General features: G+C 38.8%; 1 protein-coding gene across 3 annotated transcripts in view; it reads left to right on the top strand.

Moving 5' to 3' along the window:
* CELF2 (CUGBP Elav-like family member 2) overlaps positions 1–14,142 on the top strand; it is an 840,819-nt gene that overhangs the window by 365,845 nt on the left and 460,832 nt on the right. The window lies entirely within an intron of this gene.

A 14,142-nucleotide genomic window follows, 5' to 3' on the forward strand; every position in this document is an offset into this window, starting at 1 on the left:
ACTTTCTTAAAGGAATTGCTTCTGAAATACTTCTCTCAAACATCACCAGATTTCTCTTCTTAATTGGATCATTCCCACTGGCCTGTAACATTGCTATATCTTCCCTCTTCACAAAAATAATAGTCTTCTGAACTTGCACTTCCATACTTGTTGGGAAAATTAGTATTGGACTTGCCCTCTCATCATAAACAATTAGAAAATTGACTAAAATATATTAATCAAATTTGTTTGGATATTGGACAGCAGGCACCACAGGATTCTAATCCTTTAGAGAAGTGAAACCTAAAATCCTTTAGAGAAGTGAGGTAAATCCAGTGATCACCCCAGATTTTTGCCTGAGGCCACTTTCTGGACTGTAGCACAGGAGGGGGGAACCCAAGGAGGGAACAGCAGTCTCAATGAATTGAGGACACAAAGATTTGAGTTCAGAGGGGCTTAGGCAGATGGAATTTTCAGGGAAGAGAACCAGAAAAGAAGCTTTGCAGAGAAAATGGTTTAAAAATCTACAAAATCACCTTAAGTCTTCAGCTGAATTCTAGGCTCTTCATGCATTGAGTGAATCTCCACAAGGTTGGGTAAGGAAGTACCAAGGATCCTGTAAACTACAAACTTAACAGAGAGCTGGAGATGTTTGAATTCCAATGAGATAGCATGGGAAGATGTTGTTGAACACTCAAATCATTCAGAGAAGACCCCAACAGTATTACTTCTTAGTAGTAGAACTAAATTAGCTCTGGAGTAAAGGCTACTGTAGACTCACCCTAATAAAGCTAAAACACAAATCTCAGAAGGATCCAGCTACCCCATAAGTAACTTAACTGCCTACTAAAACATACTTTAAAGGAAGACAACAGTGTAATAATGAAAATGTCCAACATCCTATCAAAAATTATTAGATGGGGGCGCCTGGGTGGTGCAGTCGGTTAAGCGTCCGCCTTCAGCCAGGTCACGATCTCGCGGTCCGTGAGTTCGAGCCCCGCGTCGGGCTCTGGGCTGATGGCTCGGAGCTTGGAGCCTGTTTCCGATTCTGTGTCTCCCTCTCTCTCTGCCCCTCCCCCGTTCATGCTCTGTCTCTCTCTGTCCCAAAAATAAATAAAAACGCTGAAAAAAAATTAAAAAAAAAATTATTAGATGTACAAAGAGGCAATAAAATGTAATGCATAGCCAAAGAGAAATCAGTTAATAGAAGAAGACTCAGGAATGACTGTGATAATAAAATTAGCAGGAGAGGACTTTAATACAGCTGCTGTAAATATGCTGAGTGATTTAAAGGAAAACATGAATGTAATGAGTCAATACATTGAATATATAAAATACAACAAAGATAATTTCTAGAGTTAGAAAATACGGTTCCTAAAAAATTTTAGAAGTCACTAAGTGGGCTTAATGACAGATTAGAAAGTGTAGAAGAAAATATCGAACTTAAGGACATAGCAATAGAAATCATCCAAAGTTAAAAAAAAAAAAAAAACTCAGAATAAATGCTGGAAAAAAATGGACAGTGCTTCATTGAGCCATGATCCAATTTTAAGTGACCTTAAATGTAATTTGGAGTCACTGAAGGGAGTGAGAGCAGAATGAATAATTGGTGAAATAATGACTGAAATGTTTAAAAAAAACATGATGAAAACTACAAGCCCCCAAATTTGAGAATTTCATGGATACCAAGCAGGGATGTTGTCATTCAGTAGTCTAGCCCTGGCTTATTTATATAGTAGAAGGAGTAGCAAGCGAGGGAAAATCCCATCGTGCAACTCCTTTTCAAGACTCTGCTTATGTCCCATTTTCTTCCATCCAGTTGGCACAGCAAGTCATGTGACCTGGATTAGAGATAAAGGCTGGAGAAATAAACTGTCTTTTGATGAGAGAAACAGCAAAGTCACATTTCAAAGAGACAGGCACATTGAGATAGAGTGTGTGGCCATTTGCAATGTACTCAGTCACTCCATCAGAGAAGCCTTTCTGAGGATCCTATCTGAATATATTCCCTTCCACATCCTATCACACTCTATATTCTTGTTTTATTCCTCTGCCTGTAAGTAATCAAAATTATATTAAATATTAGTTTATCTACCCCATTAGCATATAAACTCCATGACGTTCATTCTTTCCCAGTGCCTTGTTTCCAGCAAAGGCATGTCGTAGTTGATCAATAAATAGTTGAATGAACTTGAAAAGTGCAGAAGTAGATACCTTTTCTGAAAAGCACATACGATATATAGTTTTAACTTTTCAGTAGGATATTAAATAATGTTATCCCTTTAACTCAAAAGATTCAGAAAGCTAAAAGAGTTCATAAACTAAGTAGAATGTAGTTTTGTCTCATAACTCTCGATAAAGCGCTATGCATACATGTACACTTTAATATTAAGTTAGGACAATGTGGTCTCTTTGCCTTTTGTACAATTGTTATATTCCCACAAGGTACTCAGTAACTAACAGATAATAAGTAAATATTTAATTTCTTCAAAGAACTGACTTTCAGAGAGCAAATTCAAAATTATGAGTAGGCCCTGTAAGAACTAGACTTTTTAAGAAGTCTTACAGAAATTGTGTGAGTTTTTTTCTCCCTCCACCTTTTTTTTTTGCCACACTTAGTAACTTTTCACTTGATTTTAAATAAAAATGTGGTTTTAAAGACCTGAAAGCAAGTCATCAAAATTAAAAAGAAAAAAAAAAAAAAAAAGAAAACATAAAAACAAAAAACCAAATCGCACATTTCCTGAAAACTTAATAATCAGATCAAGGCTTGGTTGAAGGCTCATGTCGTCAGGGTGGTTAATTTTTATTATCCTAATTAGAATATAATTTCATAATTTCTTAATCAAAAGCAATTCGGTATTTTCTTTTTACTGGTTAAGAGGCAAAAGCCTAAATGGAGTGAGTATTAGCACTTTGGAATAGGATTATCTGACCATTTTGCGTATTTTTCATATTACCTACTTTGCTAAGCAAACAAGGAAATGATGAATAGTCACAATAGCATGACTTTTATCTAGTCTGAAAAGAGAAGAGGAGAGAGTTTTAGAGAGAAGGAAACCTAATCCTTCAATCAATAGTATTCCACACAGAACATGTTCGTTTGTTTGTTTGTTTGTTTGTTTTTAGTGTTTTTGATTTTTTTTTATTTTCTGCCATCTTATCAAATAATCACACACACACACACACACACACACACACACACACACACACACACACAGTTTTTACTAGCTGGCATCTTTGGTTCAGAGAGCTTCAAGTAACTGTCTGGCCTAACCTAGGTCTATCAATTAGGCCATATATTATACAATGATATTTCTCATTCTTACTAGAATTTTTGAGATTTGCAGCATAACACAGATTTAGAAGTTTTAATTTACCCAGAAGTATAGATGTTATTATTTATTATCAGTAAAATAATGTTTATTTCTTCAGATAAATTCCTAAATTCCTAGTTATCAGATGTTTTGATCTCAGTCCTTTTTTACATTTTGGAACAATTTTAAGGATTTTCAAAGAGTGTCTCAAACATCTATCAATATTTAACCTTAGAAATTAAAACTGGAAAATTTTAAAGTATTTATTAATTCATTTAATATAATAATAAATCCATTACCTATTACTAGTTGTTTAAGCAAAGGTATTCATAATCGAAAATAGTTATATTTTACCAAAATTAATTGGTGATACAAGTGGAATTATTTTACATTTTTGCAAATCTTTTTAGTATCTTACATAATAAGACGATCGGATTCTCATGTATAGTTCTGCATTCAGTCTGTTTCAATATCACACCTCACAGTCTCTAGAAAATGCCACAGTGCACTAGAAAGAATGAGATCAAAACAGCAAATAGTCTTAACATTATTAGGAAAATAATTTGACTTCACAGACCTCCCGAAATAGTTTCTGGGACCCACAGGTGTCCCCAGGCCACACTTTGAGAATGTCTGTCCTAATCAGTTCAAAGAACTTCTCTCTCTGACCAGAGTCTCCTGATGGCAATTGTATGACTCATAAAAAAGGAATGACGAGTTATCAAAAATATAAGAGAAAAAAGTAAATTTTATTCCTTTTGATTCCATGGCAAAACTCCATTTTAATTCAGCTGATACGTTTTGGTACGTTTTTATAAAAGAAAAATACATTTGCATGGTCTTGTAAAAGTTGATGATTCCTAGAATGTTTCTCAGCTTTGAAGGGTGCAGTAGGTAAGTTGATCAAAATTATTAGCCTCTAGCCACTAATCAACCAATCAGCAACTCTGTGCTTTCCCAATCTTCCTTCTTATCTATAAATCCCAAATATCTTGCAAGATTTGGAAATTTCTACTTTAGCAATTATTTAAAACATGTTTTGTTTTAAAGTGAAAAATAGTCACATTTTGTCTGTTAAAAATTCTAATTTTCCTAGAAGACATGATCAAGGCAGATAAAAATTATATACTTGACTTTGTGAAGCTAAGATGCAATAATTAATATGCTCAAAGGTAGACAAAGGCCCTCGACTACCTAATAATTATGTAATTAGAAATAATCTTTAAAGCACAACAGGTCTAATAAAAAGAGTTGGCAGAGTGAGACAGTTTTTAAAAATTCTCATTGTGTCCAGCTCTCCAAAATGCTTACAGTCAAGGTTCTTGGGACATTTTAATGAAAATAAAGCTAGCTCTTCATATTAACATAGACCTTCTATCTGTAGAGGTATACTTCTTTAGAAATATTAATGTATAGTTTGCAAGGCTGTAAGTTAGACCAGATGGCAACGAATAGAGGATATTTAAGCATATAATGGCTCTACTATCCTTGTGTTCTCGTTACTAGCTATGAATAAATTATCACGGAGTTTAGCAGCTTAAAACAATCATTTTATTTTTTTTTTTTAATTTTTAAAAAAGTTTATTTATCTTGAGAGAGAGAGAAAGAGAGCATGTGAATGGGGGGGGGGGGGGGGGCGGAGCAGAGAGAGAGGAGAGAATGAATCCCAAGCAGGTTTTATGTCCAGCACAGAGCCCAGTGCAGGGCTCAATCCCACAAACCACGAGATGATGACCTGAGCCAAAATCAGGAATCGGACGCTCATCTGCCTGAGCCACTCACGTGCCCGGCTCAGTGTTGTAGGTCAGGAATTCGTGAAGGATGTGACTGTGCAGTTTTTCCCCAGGGTCTCTCGTGTTGGCAAGGCTGCAACATGATCTGAAGGTTCCACTGGGACATGTACATCCAATTTGGCTCGCTCATCTGCCTGGCTGTTTGATTCAGGTGGTTAATTGGAATTCAGCTGGACTGCCAATCAGAATGCCTGTATGTGGACCCGCCAGTGTGACAACTTCAAACTTCTTATGTAGCACCGGGCTGTTTTACTTCAGAACAAACATCTTACAAGTACTAGGCAGAAACTCCTCAGCCTTTTCTGATCCAGCTTCAGAACTCACTTGGCATCATTTCCATTTTATTCTATTGGTTACAAGAAAGTTATTAGGGTCAGCCCAGATTCAAGAGAGAGGGCGCATGGACGCTACCTTTCAATGGGAGGAGTGTTCAGTAGTTTGCAGACATGCTTTCAAATCGACATACCATGCAAGTTTGAGAGTGCCTGCTTTAATATTTTCAAATATGCGCCATGGGGACAATGTAATGTCAGTAAAATTCCTTGTCTCTTCATTGTAATCAAAAATCCTCATGATCACATAGAAACAGTTTATGTTCAGAATTCTCATTTTGACTCTGTCAAAAGTGTTGTAGTCTGTGTAAAGGGAGCAACCTTTTTCAGAAAACAAATTCTAAAGAATTCTTTTATTCTAAAGTTAATTTGTTAAAAGCTGCAGGTTGCTAAGCCATTGGTAGAGTTGCTGTTAAAGGAAGTAGTACCGTGTTAAAAATTGTTCAGGTAAACTCTGACTTAGAGAACTATTGAGAGAGGAATTGTTTCATTTTTCTTCTGATTGGTGAAAACATGGACATAAAGGGAAGTTTTGTATATTCTCAACAAAGGGTTGACTGATACAACCTCATTTTCTGTATGGAAATAAAAATGGACAGAGAAGAAACTAAAAAGAAATCCCTCTGTTGGGGTGCCTAGATGGCTCTGTCAGAAGAGTGTGTGACTCTTGATCTCAGGGTCCTTAGTTCGACCCCCCTTTTTGGGTGTAGAGATTATTTAAAAATAAATAATAAATACGTCTTTTTTAAAAAAGAAAGAAATTCCTCTGCAGAATTATAAACACTTCATCGGTGGGCAATAAGTGAAGGAAGCTATAAGCCTGACTCCCAAAGCTAAAAATATCTACCACCTATAAGCTGAAAGAAATTGTAAGGGCTTTGGACTCTGGGTTTGCCTAACGTCTAAGAGCCGAATCAGATCCGGGACAGATTAACCACCAAGGCAGAATTTAGGGTACATTAAAATGAAACATTCTTGGGGCGCCTGGGTGGCGCAGTCGGTTAAGCGTCCGACTTCAGCCAGGTCACGATCTCGCAGTCCGTGAGTTCGAGCCCCGCGTCGGGCTCTGGGCTGATGGCTCGGAGCCTGGAACCTGTTTCCGATTCTGTGTCTCCCTCTCTCTCTGCCCCTCCCCCGTTCATGCTCTGTCTCTCTCTGTCCCAAAAATAAATAAACGTTGAAAAAAAAAAATTAAAAATAAATAAATAAATAAATAAAATGAAACATTCTAATTTAGGACCGAGAATGAGAACAAAGTTAAATTAAATTGAAATTTGTAGTAATTTATGGAGACAAATGATACTTTTATTTTAGATGCAGAAATTTTATGATAAGTCATAAGAAAAAGCTTGAAAACAAAACCCCATATGAATTTTAGATAAACGTCCCCCTTTACCTTTTGCCTGGATTATTGCTATTACCTCCTAACTACACTCCATGCTTTTTCCCTTGACAAAATTATTTTTTCAATGCCTAATGTGAGTGTCAGAATTTTCCAGGTGAAAAGCAAAGGCCTTACCATGATCTATGAGATTCAATATGATCTACTCCGACCACTTGCCTCCTTGACCTATTCACTCACCTTCTCACTCCCTTCCCGCCACAAACTCATTCTTTTTTTTTCCCCTTCTTTCCTAGAATGCCACCGTGGGTTTGTTTAACCTACAGATAAGAAGTTAGGTCTAGAAATCAAAGGAACATTCCTGTGTGGAGATCTAGAGTCAAAAGTTGTGAGAATTGCCTTCATGCAAGTAGAGATCCGTGGAGAGAGGGCATCGTTAGAAGAAAATGTAAGGATGAAACTTAAAGGAGCTCTAGTTTAGAGGGGTAAATAGAAAAAAAATAAATAATAAAAGGAGAGTTCAGAAGAAATGAAGAGAGAAACATGGCAGCCAAAGAAATGTAAAATTCTCTGAAGTAGTAATAACTGGCAACCATGACTACTTTTTCTGTGCTTAACTTGGAAAGACTCATTTGACTTGGTAATTGAGCAACTGGAAAGTTATATCCACGGAGTTTGAGACAACAATTTCAGTAGAGCCATCTGCTGAAACCACCCAGTTGGTGTGGTGGTATACATATTATAATGATAACGATAAGTGAGTTCATGTTATTTTTCCTCATCAGTTTTCAACTGTTGAGATCAAGACTCAACTAAGGAGAGAGACTGATCTAGAGTTGGGATTTTACATTGTCAAAGAACAAAACAAATGACAATAGGGCTTAAAAAAAAATACAAAGCCAATTTTATTAACCTTCCAGGCAAGAAAACCTATGCCAATGAAGAAAAAGTCAGACATCCGTAAGTATTGGGAGGTCCACGGTGATCATGCTAATTAAGGATTAAAACCTAGAACTGTAAATAGAATGGAATGAGTCCATAGGTCTGTACAGGGTTAATTATTTTTTAAATCTTTATTCATTTATTTTGCGGGGGGGGGGGTAGTGGGCAAAGAGAGAGAGAAAGAAAGAGAGAAACTCAAGCAGGTTCCATGCTATCAGTGCAGAGCCTGACTTGGAGCTCCGTCTCAAGAACCGTGAGATCATGACCTGAGCTGAAATCAAGAGTTGGACGCTTAACCAACTGAGCCACCCAGGTGCCCCTGTACAAGGTTAATTTTTTTTAATATAATTTGTTGTCAAATTGTTTTCCATATACAAGATTAATTTGTAAACATTTCATTGCTTATTAGTCAGGGAAGAGATTTCTAGCAGGTCCAGTAAAGTCTGGTGTCCTAGATCACTCAGAGTTTGTTATCAGCTTCCGCTGTTAGAACCAGTTGTGCTAGAACACAATATTCCATTTTGATACCTGGTCAAGGGCTTTAGTAAGTAGGAAATGTTCCCTTCATGCCATGTGGAGGAGAGGGAAGGAGGGAAAGACAGAATGACGCTGGTGTGGTGGGAGGATGGAGAACCACGGAATCTGAACTGAGTCAACCAGGATGTAGTGATAAGAGGCTCCAAGCAAACGCATCTTCATGTTGGGAAGCAGTTCTCCATCCACTTGGAGGGCCGTTTCAGTGGGGCCGTTTAAGCAAGCGAGCTGGAAGGAGAGGAGGCTGTGATAGGGAGGCGCATGAACTTGTGGTTGCACATGTGATGGCAAAGGCAAGGGCCTGCGGCTGGGTTGGGGGTGGGGCAGCAAAGCAAGTGATCAGACAGGACCTGAGAGCCAGACTGTCTCATGTGTCATCTGCATAGATTTTAGAGTTCCTTAAAATGTTGGCAGCATTAAGGGTACTTGGGGATGCTGGCAGCAGTTGTGGTGAGAGGCTTGTGCAGGCAGTTGCTGTGAGCCTCAAGTAGCAGAAGTTTTGCGAAGGTCTAGAAAGAATATGGATCGATGGGGAGGACCCTCATCCCTCCTCCCAGCTAGGGTCATGTGGGCTGAGACAGAGAAACGTTCTCACTAGCGTGGCATTCACCCTCACGTTAACCCTCTGAGGGAGGCATTACCCCAGTTTTACTGATGAGAAAATCATACAGTCGATGTATGTTCTTATGTGTGAACAGTGTGTATGCAGAGACGCTAGGGATCTACTGATCAGCGTTTGTTTACAATTTAATTTCCTTCAAGTCATTTCACCTGTCTTACCTTCCTAAAACATTGATGTTCGAGTATCTGGGTTCAAAGCCCAGCTCCTATTGTACTAAGCTGTGTGACTTGGGGCCGGTTAGTAAATCTCTGTGAATCTCAATTTTCTCATCTGTCAAATGGGGCCAGGGTGGTTGTGAGGATATAATTAGATATTCCTATCAATGCTTATGATAATAGTTAGCACAGGGTAAGGGCTTAGTAAAAGTGGAGTGAATGAGTAAAAAAAGACATTTATATAAGCACACACGCAGGATACCTCGGACAGTAGTCTGGCCCTGCCACCAACCATTTTTGACCCGAGCAAATCACTGTCATATGTAGGCACGGTTCCTTCACCTCATCACATATTAGATCTCAGAGAAGCAGGTAAAGTATCAGTGCCTTGCACTAGCACCTCATGAGATACTGCCACGGCACTTACTGAACTCATGTGTCTACCTTGCCCCTCTGGATTGAGCTGTGTGAAGGCAGGGAGGCTGTGAACGAATTAGCTCAGGCTGCCATAACGAACTATAGACTGGGATGGCTTAAACTAGACATACTTACCTTCTCACTGCCCTAGAGGCTGGGAGGTCCCGGATCAAGGTGTCGGTTCCTGGCGAGGGCTCTCTTCCCTCTTGCGGGCCTGCAGGCTGCCTCTTCTCGCTGCATCTCACGTGCTGGACAGGAGGGGAGCTGAACAAGCTCTCCATTGTTCCTTCTCATGAAGGCACTAATCCCATCATGAGGACCCCATCCTCACGACCTCTTCCAACCCCAATCACCTCCCAAGGCTTCGCCTCCAGATACCACCATGTCGGGGTTGGAACGTCAACATAAGGATTTGGGGAGGAAACAAACACACAGGTCATCACGGACTAGCTTTACTCTCCATGTCCGCTAACTTCACATGTCATTTTTCCCTCGGGAAAAGATGGTTGAAATGTTAAAGGCCCTTCTTTTGTGCATATTCTATCGTCTTGAAGTACAGTAATGAAAAATATATATCCACGATATAGTAGTTTCCCCCCTTATATAATAAAAGAACCTTGGGTATTTTCAAAATCTCACAGTGTGTTGTTGTTTTGATATAGCAAGTTTAATTTGCTGTATCATTGCATATTCATTTAAGAAATCCATTTTAATAAGTGCCCTTGGAAGGAAAAATGGGGAAAATTTTTTTTCCCTGTTAGATAATTTTCATTCATGAAACAGAGTAACCATTAAACAGAATTCACCATGTGCCTTACTTTTCATCTGTTCTCAGTAGGAAACATGGTCTGTTTCCTAGTGTATTTCAAGGGAAAATATGGACGGAAGCTTTCCAGTGACTAACGTAACACCTGCAGATGCTAATGGGATCATCGTTGAAGCCACCTGGATAGAGAATGTCACAAGACAGAGTTCAAGTATGGAAGTTTTGTTAGCGCTTTTCCTCTGTCTCGAAAACATCACCTTGCATTTCAACACCCATTGTTACATATTCATCTCTTCTAATCCTCCCCCCCCCAAATGAAATACATTAATGTGTTCCCATTTGATAGAAACAGAACAATCTAAAATGCTTCTAATTTTAATGGAAGATTTCAAGTCTGTATGGCAACTCTGAGAGTGAGTCACAAAGAGCTTTATCACCCTTATATCACATCTAAGTCATTCTCAATACGTTTTTATTGCATGAATGAAAAAAAATATTAATATGGTTTAGTATACTAAGGGACAGCTCAAAATTCCCAGGTTTGCTTTGCCTAGCAGATAACATTTTTGTGTCTTCCTTCACATTTATCAGGCTGAGATCCCCTGAGGATTATGCTTTCATTCATATTCTCAGTCACCTTTCCTTTCTATTGTGCTAATTCATTAATTTTTGCTACTATGCTAAAGCAAAATGAGGGGGAAAGGAAAGTGCAGACAGTATTTGAAAACTTAACTGGAAAAAAAAAACTGAAACAAGATGAAGCGAGAGAATGAGTCTGTTTTGCTATAGCTTGTAATACACCAGCTACACTATGGGGCAAGTTTGGGAGGTTAAACGTTTGTTTGAGTGATTGGTTGATTGCCATTCTTTTCATTGCCAGTATTAATAGAGTTTGCAGACGAAACGTGAGGGAACACAGACATTTTGGGGTGGCTTTCTGGTCCCGTGATTTTCAAGCAGCATGGGTGGGTATGTTTGCACAGATCAAGAAGAACGCTTCTCCTGACTTCCCTTGCCCTTTGCCACAAGGTCACCAAGAAGAGAGAATGAAGTACACTAGTTTTCCCCCTCTTAAAATAATCTTTTTAGAGTTAATCCTTTTTTCAATTCCATAGCTGTTATAGGACCTACAGCTTCACATGGCTGAACTTTGCTTACTTCAGCTTGTTCTGTTGACTTTTTCCTTCCGTCTTGGAATGTTCTGGCATAGGAAAGAGGGGGAAGTGTGTCTTCATGTGTAATAAATCACATATCTTGAGTTCAACATTTGTGCTTCATGCAGCTAATAAAATACAGAGAAGTAATGTTCCCGTCATATCCTTTGAAGAATAAGGCATAGGTTGGGAGATACACATTTGTAAGAAATGTACAAAATTAAATTCTCTCTTTCTTGTGGTAAATAGAGTATATGGAGGGAATGAATAGTGGTGTACTGATAAATGTTTACCAGCCCGCTCTCTGGGAGACAAAAGCCCCGAACTGTAGTGTCTGCAAATTTCTGTAATGTAAGTATTCTGCCACGGTCAGTTTCCAGCTACAACATGATGTCACTGAGCACAAATCTAGGAAGGTGTGCAGAGTGTTGGGTATGGGCCAGCTCCAGCACACCACTGGATATTGGCAAATAAAGCCACGGTCTAACCCTTCATTGTGAATCATCTTCCCATCCGGGGATGTTTACAAATTAATGACAGGTGGAAATATTAACTGGTTTGTAGTTTTTAAAGTGTATTTATTTATTTGGAGAGAGAGTACAAGTGGGGGGGGGGGAGCAGAGAGAGAGAGGAAGACGGAGAATTCCAAGCAGACTCTGCACCATTAGCTCAAAGCCCAACATGGGGCTTGATCTCACAAAACCCATGAGATCATGACCTGAGCTGAAACCAAGAGATGCTTACCCAGGTGCCTCTGGGGTTTTTAGTCTATTAGTCTTTAAATATTTTATAAGTAAAACTCTTAATTATTACCAAGGTCATAAAAATTACAAGTACATCAAAGAATTCAATAATGGTCTAGTTTGGGATCAAAACTTCTCTCTCCAGCTTTCTCATTCCTTGCTCTTATATAGCTAATGCTTTATACCTCCATTTTCTGTATCTTCTTTTCTTTCACTTCTATAATCCCCCCAATTTCATTTCCTTTCCCTACACAGGTTAAAATCCATGATCCATTGCTTCAACCAATAAGTACCAGAACCCACAGCTGTGGTGTTCTCCCTTCCTTCCTCACCTGCTCTTTAAAACTGCAATCCGAGATCAATCCAGTCATATGATTTCTCTTCTAACCTGCACAGCCAGACACAGATGGAGAAAATCCCAGCCCCACACAGATGTTGTTCTTCATATAGATAGTTTACAACATCAGCATGGTCTTCAAACGTGTCAGTAACTTTTGCTGGAATGTCACCGGTTGCATGCATACGATATTCCAAGCATCTACCTCTTTCTGAAGCCTGATAGCCCATCTTTTGCTTTCTTACCAAATGCTGTCCCTTCCAGATTCTCACCTCATCTCTTACGCATTCGATCTGTGAGTGTACCTATAATCTTGCTTGTTCTTGTCTCTGCTCTTGTCTCTCTTCCATCCTGTGAAAGTCAATTTTCTGTGTCTGTATTTCGGTGCTTCTTCCAGTTATCTGTGTCTTGTTGACATACTACCCCCACAATTGGTGGGTTTAAAACCATTTATTGTTATCTCTCATGGGTCTGGGGGTTGATTTGGCTTAGCTGGGCATTGCTTTCTGGGCTCTCTCATGCTATCGAAGTCAGATGTTAGCTTGAGCCACAGTCATTTGAGGTCTTGACGGAGCAAGATACCCTAGATGGCACGCTCAGGTGGCTGGCATCTGATGCAGGCTGTTGGCTGGGAGTTCGGCTGGAGTATGATGGAAGCACCTATACATGGCTCCTCCGTGTGGTTTGGGCGACTTACAGCCCAATGCTGGGATCTGAGAGGGAGCATGCCAAGAGTAGATTTTCCAAGTGGCAGAAGTTGAAGCTACCAAAACAGTCAAAGGTTGTGCCCAGAAACAACAATGCCCTGTCTACTGTATTCTGTTAGTCAAAGAGGTCACAGAGCCCACCCAGGTACGAGTGGAGAAGTCAACTCTACCTCTTGATGAAGGACTAGCTAGGTAGCATGGCTGTAAGACATGTGGGATGGGAGGTATTATTACGGCCACCTTTGGGACGTACGATCTGCCACAGTACTGAAACTCTATTTCCATCTGCTTTCTTCCTATAGCTCATCTCCTGCCTTAGCCTATAAGCAAGCTCTTATCTCTGTGTTGTTAAAAAAAATGTATAGAGATAATGAATTCATCATTGTGTATGCTTTTCTCTGTGTATTATACTTCAATAAAAAGTTTGAACATAGTAGAAAAGGGGAGAAATTAAACAAACATGTGGATCTTCATAATAAGCATTTTTGGTACTAACTCCAATGCTAGATATTACCCCAAACTCAGCATCTTTCTTCCTAGACTAGGGAACTAATTAATTTTTACCACACATGTAAAAGTCAGAATGTTATAGTAATACATGCTAATGTCAGGATAAATAAAACTACTACATAGACCTCTATTTCTATATCTCTGTCACTGAACTATCCATCTACCTATCTTTATACTTATTTAAGAAAGCAAAAATTGTCGATTTTTCCATGCCTTATTTTCTTTCTTAGCAAAATGAGGTAATAAACTGACCTCTTAACTTGGATATGGAGGGATCTGATATGATGTGACAAAAGTTTTGAGGTCTACAACGAGAGTAAGTTCATGTCAATATAGCATATTTTATTTCTGTTATAGTTCTATTATGGTTCTAGTATACTATATTTCTATTAAGTTAGGTAAAACAATATCCCTTACAAGTTGAAATAAAGATGGTCTTGTGTATACATTTGAGGATAGAATTTCTCTCTAAGCAAGTAGGACAAAACATTT

This window comes from Felis catus, chromosome B4 (assembly GCF_018350175.1).
Source record: "Felis catus isolate Fca126 chromosome B4, F.catus_Fca126_mat1.0, whole genome shotgun sequence".
NCBI classification, from domain to species: Eukaryota; Metazoa; Chordata; class Mammalia; order Carnivora; family Felidae; genus Felis; species Felis catus.